At 49.1% G+C, this 6,780-nt stretch overlaps 1 pseudogene across 1 annotated transcript in view; it reads left to right on the forward strand.

Moving 5' to 3' along the window:
* Nucleotides 1-6,351, forward strand: part of LOC309545841 (carbonyl reductase [NADPH] 1-like) — a 33,677-nt pseudogene extending 27,326 nt beyond the window's left edge. The window contains exons 3-4 of the transcript XR_014226157.1: nt 4,698-4,990; nt 6,126-6,351. The product of XR_014226157.1 is annotated as a carbonyl reductase [NADPH] 1-like (transcript). The remainder of the gene's footprint in view (nt 1-4,697; nt 4,991-6,125) is intronic.
* The last annotated feature ends 429 nt before the right edge of the window (nt 6,352-6,780 follow it).

Below are 6,780 nucleotides of genomic sequence, written 5' to 3' on the forward strand. Positions count from 1 at the left end.
GGGGTTGGGGTAAGGTGCTGTTTTGGTGGTGGGGGCGGGGGGGAGGCTACGTCACCGGTGACTGGGCCTTCAGCTGGGGGTGAGCTTTACCTGTGTGGGGGCCCTGCGCCTGGTTTCCCCCTTCCCTCAAGTTTCATGCCTGGGCACCAGGGATCCCTCCTGGGTCCCTGGGAGCCGCATGCGGTGGTCATTTTGTTATAGCCTGTTTATTTCTTTGGCCCGCCACCATGTTTGTGTTGTCTGGCAGCCATTTTTCATTGGTCTGGCATGCTACAGAGCGGCAGCCATTACAGAGGAACCTCTGGGCAGCTATCTCGGCTGTGGGGGCTCCCCTGGTGCTGACTCCTGGGTGTTTCCTTTTCTTTGACACTGCACATGGAGTAAATGCTATCCTGGTGCAGCCGGTGCCTTTCTGTTGGGGTGGTGAGTCTGGTGGGGTCCCTCCCTCTCTCTTCTGCAGGATTATGGGGTGCTCTGTTGCTGGCGACCTGGTGGGGGTGTCCCTTGGCAGTACTAGACAAGTTTTGTGGGGAATCCCACTCTTCACCAATGGAGTCTTTGGAGCACGTTTTCCCCACCTGACCCCCTCTCAGAGGCTGCGGTGCCCTCGGGGTCCCAACCATCCATTGATGCACTAATGGTGATCCTGTAGTCCTTTGTGTTCCAGGTGGAGGTGGCTTTTGGGCAGCGGGCTAGCAATAAGGGCCCCCTGTCTTCCCCCGCCTCATCGGTCTCCTCAGATCCTAAATTTGATTTGGCCACCGCAGACGTGGCCCACCCTGCAGGGTCTGTGGCCACGCTCCCTGACTTATCTGATAGTGGGGATGATTCCTCCCATACCTGTAGCTGTGCAAGAGAAGGCGCTGATGGACACACTGATTGTTTCTGTGCATGAAACTTTAAAAATGGAGGATGCAGCTGAAGCTGCGGCGAAGATGGCTTTCCCCTTTGGAACTCACAAGCTGTCTCATGCAGGAAAAGTGTTTCCTTATCCCTCCTATTTTGACAGATTTGTCACATTAGAGTGGGAGCGTTCCTAAACATCCGTTTTGTGGTTCCTAAAAGTTTTGCGGTGAGGTACCTCTTTGAGGCGTCCCTCTTTAAAAAGTGGACTGTTCAGACGGTGGTGGACCTCCCGGTTTCCAGGTTGAATAAGGCAACCAGGACTCAGGTTGAGCAATCGCCAGCCTTTAAAGATCCGGCTGACAGAAAAGCAGAGGCTGTGGCTGATAACGCTCATTAAGGCGGGCGAAACGCGTCGACGTAACTTCCGGGCAGCGGAGCTTAGCAGCGTCATTTCCTGTCAACCACGGTGGAACGCACGCCGGCAGCGCCACGGAAGTAAAGGGACCAGCTGCATAAGACTATTCAATGCTGTTCAATGCCATTTGTTGATGATACCTTTTGTGAGTATTATTTTTTCACCTTATGATCTTAATAAATCCTACGGGCTTCACTATGTATGGCTTCTTCCCTTTCTTTTGAAACCCACATTGGAGAGAGAGAGAGAGAGGAGATGATAAATTAAGGAGCCATTCTAAGCCGTGTATGTTATCCATCCATCTGTTCAAGGGATATCTTATATGCTTGGGTGGCTGCATTCATCCTGCGATCCGACCAAGGAACACTATATATGCTTAAGGCTCATTTATATTCTCAATCTGGTGAGTGCATCCCCATTGGGGGTCCCCCTTTTTTTTCTGAAGAGCACTTGGGCACTTTAATGGATTTGAGCACCTTTCTGGCACTTTAGTTTCGTTGGAAGAAACCATCTTTTGGACAGCACTTAATGAATTCAATCGCACTTTATATGGTTATATTATGGACACTTAATTATTGCACTTTATTAATTTATATTCATTGATTATGAATGCATTTTTGCTACAGTATATTTATTAATTTTATAGCACATATATATATATTTATTTTTTACCTGTTAGCGCTGTCTATATATGTCTTGTGGCCCGCAATATGTTCGGCTCTTAGGCCGGTCTTCACCATTGCCCTGGTGTTGCAAACTCTGACTGAATGGGCTAAACTTTTGCGCCATGTCCTAGAGTGTCAGCAGCTCCCCCCTGCCTTTGCTGTACTGGCAGACCAGTTGGTCCAGGGGCTGCAGTTTATCTGTGATGCCTCTTTGGATGTGGCTCCACTGATCTCTAGGCTGTCTGTTTCGGCAGTGGTACTTAGGCGCGTATTGTGGCTTAAGTGTTTGGTCTGCAAACCAGACCACTGAAAAAGCTCTGACTGATTTACCCTTTCAGGGCGATCGCCTGTTTTGGGGCCACCCTGGATGACATCATTAAGAGTCACACGGGAACAAGTACCCTTCTTCCGTAGGCTGGAAAGGGTAAGGAACCTTGTCGCAGGCGTGGCCAGTCTTTCTTGGTTCACGAGAAATTTGTGGGTCCACGAAGTGATAGTCTGGCCACAAGATCGTGTTTCATTCTTACCCTTCGGAAAGGTTCTTCCCTTACAATGTGCGTCTGTCCCTGGACCGATTGTAAGCTCTCTTTGGGGCGGTACAAGACCTGCTGCTTCAGGGTGTGAAAGAGGGCAAGGTACGTCCAATTTTGGACCTTAAGGCCCTGAACTGTTTTGTGTGGGTACAGAAATTCCGAAAGGAGTCCACTCACACCCTTGCTTACTTGCACATTCCAATATGTGCCCGGCTTCCTCCGTTTTTGCTGTAGGAGAGGAGCATTATCAGTTTGTTACGTTACACTTTGGCCTCCCCTCTGCTCCTTGGGTCTTCACGAAAGTGTTGGCCCCAGTTCTGGCGTTGCTACGTCAGTTGGGGATTGCAGTATTGGGCTATCTGGATGACCTCTTGTGAGCCGAGTCCACTACTATTCTGATAGACGACGTGGAGATCACTATACAGACCCTGAAGGAGGTCGGTTGGCTTCTGAATTACCAGAAGTCTGCTCCGATTCCTTCCATAAAAATTGATTATCTGGGTCTGACATTGTATTCAGCTCTAGCCAGAGTGTTCCTACCTCTGAACAAACTCCAGAAGTTGCATGCTGCGATTCATCTCCTGCTGTCAAGCAGATGGTCATCCCTCAGGACTTGAATGCAGGTGCTGGACCTGATGGTATCTACTTTTTAGGGCTGTTCCGTTTGCACAGTTCCAATACAAGGTTCCTGCAAAGGGAGATCTTGGTCAAATGGGACGATTGTCCGAAGTCTCTGGACAATCAGATCCAGCTGAGCCAGGGCACCAAAGTGTCTCTGGTCTGGTGGCTTCGCTCCCTGGCTCTTCAACAGAGCAAATTGTTTCTCCCCTTGTATTGTGCCGTGGTCCCTACGAAAGCCGGTCTGTCTGGGGGGAGGGGGGGGGATATATTGGGTCGGAGCTCCGCTCAGGGTGTTTGGGCACTGGAAGAGTCAATGTAAATGTGTACAGTATAAGAGTGTTCCTCTTTTAATTTGTGCCAATCTGTGACTTTGCATGCAATATATTGTGTTCCACACCCCAAAAGTGAATCCACTTACCAGACGATGTGGACCCCCTAGCAGTACTGCATGTGGGTCTATAATGCTTTTTTTTGGTACGTTTTTGGCACTTCCTACAGTTCCCCAATGGTCGTCACTCAGGACGAGGAAGACAGAGAAATCCAATAGTGTAATACGTTCAAATTTAATTAGAGGACAAACCGGAATAACACTTACAAAACATCAGGCATGTGTTCTCGTATTCAAAATCCTTTCCACCAGGCAGATGCTGTAAAAGCTAAAGTCTATGTCCTGTGAGAACGCTGCAGTGTGCGCACTTCCGTTTGCGTTCCACTCGGACTGGAAGTGATGTTACTGACAGCCAGAAATTGCGTTGGTGTGTTTTGCCCCTCCCAGTGGGTGTTCTCACAGACAGCTGTCTGTGATAATGCCCACTGGGAGGGGTGAAACGCGTACTACCTAGTACGCGATCCAGCACTTCCGGGTTGGGGGCACGTGGGCACACCGCCTGTGGCCCGCTAATCACAGCAGCTACCGTGGACTCGATTTCTGCCAGCACCTGCCGATTGTTCATTACATGGGCAGAACGGCAGTCTGCCTATGTACACATAGCAGATTGTCATTCTGTCAGTAGGGAAGGCATTGATGCTGTGTTCCTGCAAAAGCAACCACACGAATCTATGCCTTCCCCTACTAAAAGCACCTCCCACAGTTTAGTAACACACTGGCTAGGCACACTGTTAACTCCTTGCTCACCCATGATAACTTCTTCCCAGCCAGTGTCATTAGTACAGTGACAGTGCATTTGCATTTTTTTTTTCTTAATTGGAAAAAAAATTGGCCCGGTCATAAAGAAAGGTAAATTTTCTGGAGGTCAAGTGGTTAAAGCGTATGTAATCTCTTCAGTGAACTTTCACGTTTGCTTTATTTTTGGAACTTATACTGATAAGTGTTTTGTTAGATCTGAGCTGCTTCTGTGCACTCTGCCTCTGCTGACTGTTATTAGCTTGGTTCTCAGTTCCATCTATGGACTACAGACCTCTCCCCCCTGTGTTATGCAGATGAGGAGAAAGTGGTTTTCTGTAGTTTTGTCCTAGAGTGACAACATTGCTTCCTCACAGATACAGTACAGTAAGTGAGGGTTGCCATCCAAGGACAGGAAATGCGGTACTTTACAAAAATGACTGTGAGCATCTTCTAACCCCCTATAACATCCCTGGTTTGTTTTCTTCTAACAGGGCGAGTGGTAAATGTATCCAGCATGGTGAGCCCCAGGGCTCTGGCACAGTGCAGCTGCGAGCTTCAGGAAAAATTCCGCAGTGATACCATCACGTAGGAAGAACTGGTAAAGCTTATGGAGAATTTTGTTGAAGATGCCAAGAACGGAGTCCATCAAAAGAAAGGCTGGGCAAACACGGCATATGGGATGTCTAAAATAGGAGTGACGGTGCTGTCTAGAATCCAGGCACGCAAGCTTAAAGAGACAAGAAAAGGAGATGGAATCATTCTCAACGCCTGCTGCCCAGGCTGGGTGAGGACTGATTTTTTTTTTTTTTTTTTTAAAGCCCGTGGTGTGTGAAACACACTCAAAAGACTTACACCCGGTGCATAAAAAGTGCACACACGCAAACGTGGACACACAAAAAGTGCACAAGGCGTACACATGGCCCTCCTCCGAAGAGGAAGGGCCCTGACCCTGATCCCCCGGGGCGCGAAGCTCCTGACAGGGACTGAGGTACTCACTTAGGTCCACCCAGCCGAAACCGGGCAGACCCCATTCTTCAGGGGGACTGCCGAAACAGCCCACCCCAAGTACTAGGTAGGGCTCCCCCGAAGGGAGACCCCATGGGAGAGGGCGAACTAAGCCAAAAGGCCGTATCCACCCCCTCCCAAGACTTACAGGGCAGGCCCGAGGACCTACGCCATCAAAGTCGTGCAAGTGCTCAACCAAAAAAAGGGACAAACGTGACACACGACAAAGAAAAACAGAGTGGGGAAAAGGGAAGTGGAGAAGTGCAGGGTAGTGCCAAAGTGCAAAACCTTGGCAGGCCCCCCGGCCAGGAATAAAAAATTCCTCTGGTGTTGGCCAAAAGGCCCACCCCAAGAGGCAGGTGCTTGAAAAAGTGTGATGGTGCAGTGACCAAGGTGCCACAAAAACTCAGGTGAGCTGCCCCTCACCAGTGAGATTGAGGCACCCCTGGGCTGCCACCCCAGGGGCACATACACCACGGGCTTTTTCGGTCTCAGCCCCCGGCCAGACCTCGTGTAGCCCTATCCCATCAGGAGGCATCAGAATTTTAGACAGCTTAGGGAGAACCTGCCTTCAACTGGGGACAAGCCTTTTTGCAAGGCCAGATTCAACCCAGGAGGAAAGGTTCCCCCACCACCATCCGCCATCCCTTACCAATCACATCCAGGAGCAGTACTAACCGTGGTCGCCCGGCTTTCCCACTCCCTTCAAACTGACAGGGGCGGACCCATTCAAATCAGGAAGGCATTGGAACCGTCCGGCTTTCTCTGGTTTGGCCTACTCCGGTCCTCCAGTTACGCCCAGAGCGCCCCGGTATACTTCGGCCACCACCGATACTAACCTTCAGGCTCCATTCCAACACTGATAAGAACAGATACTACACTTGATCTTAGCCAAAAGGCCGAGAAGCGGCTGGGTGAGGACTGATATGGCTGGTCCCAGTGCCACCAAGTCTCCTGATGAAGGTGCCGAGACTCCGGTCTATCTTGCTCTTCTTCCAGAGTCTGTTGATTCACCATATGGAGAGCTGGTCAGTGAGAAGAAAGTGGTGGCATGGTAGATGCCAATTCCAAATATATATGGGGAAATTGGTAAATGACCATGTCTTCTTAGTCTCTGTAGGCCTTAAAAGAGGTTCTTTAAAACATTCCTTTTCTTTTTACAGATGATGTTAGTAAAGTGATAAACAGCCTTCAGCTCATTACACAGTAGAGCATTGTGAGGTCTGATCTCTTTTCTGAAATTCACCAATGCTGAAACCACATGGTTAATTTGAGAGATATTGCTATGGATAGATCAGCCATTCTCAACCAGTGTTCCTCTGGAGGTTGCTAGCAGTTTCTTGAGTTGTAGCTGATTGACCTCCTATTTGATGGTCCCTGCATAGTTTCAGGGCCAACACTCCTTGGCAATACCAGCAAAATTTAGCTAGAGGTGGCATTCTGATGACCATTGTAAGGCTTTTATTCATCCTAATGCCTAACAAAACATATGGCAATTTTTTCCATTAACCCAGATTAGTTGATTTTAGTAAGGGCTCCCTGAGATCTGAAAATTATTTTGGGGGTTTC

The sequence above is a fragment of the Pelophylax lessonae genome (genome assembly GCF_965119305.1).
Source record: "Pelophylax lessonae genome assembly, chromosome: 2".
NCBI lineage: Eukaryota > Metazoa > Chordata > Amphibia > Anura > Ranidae > Pelophylax > Pelophylax lessonae.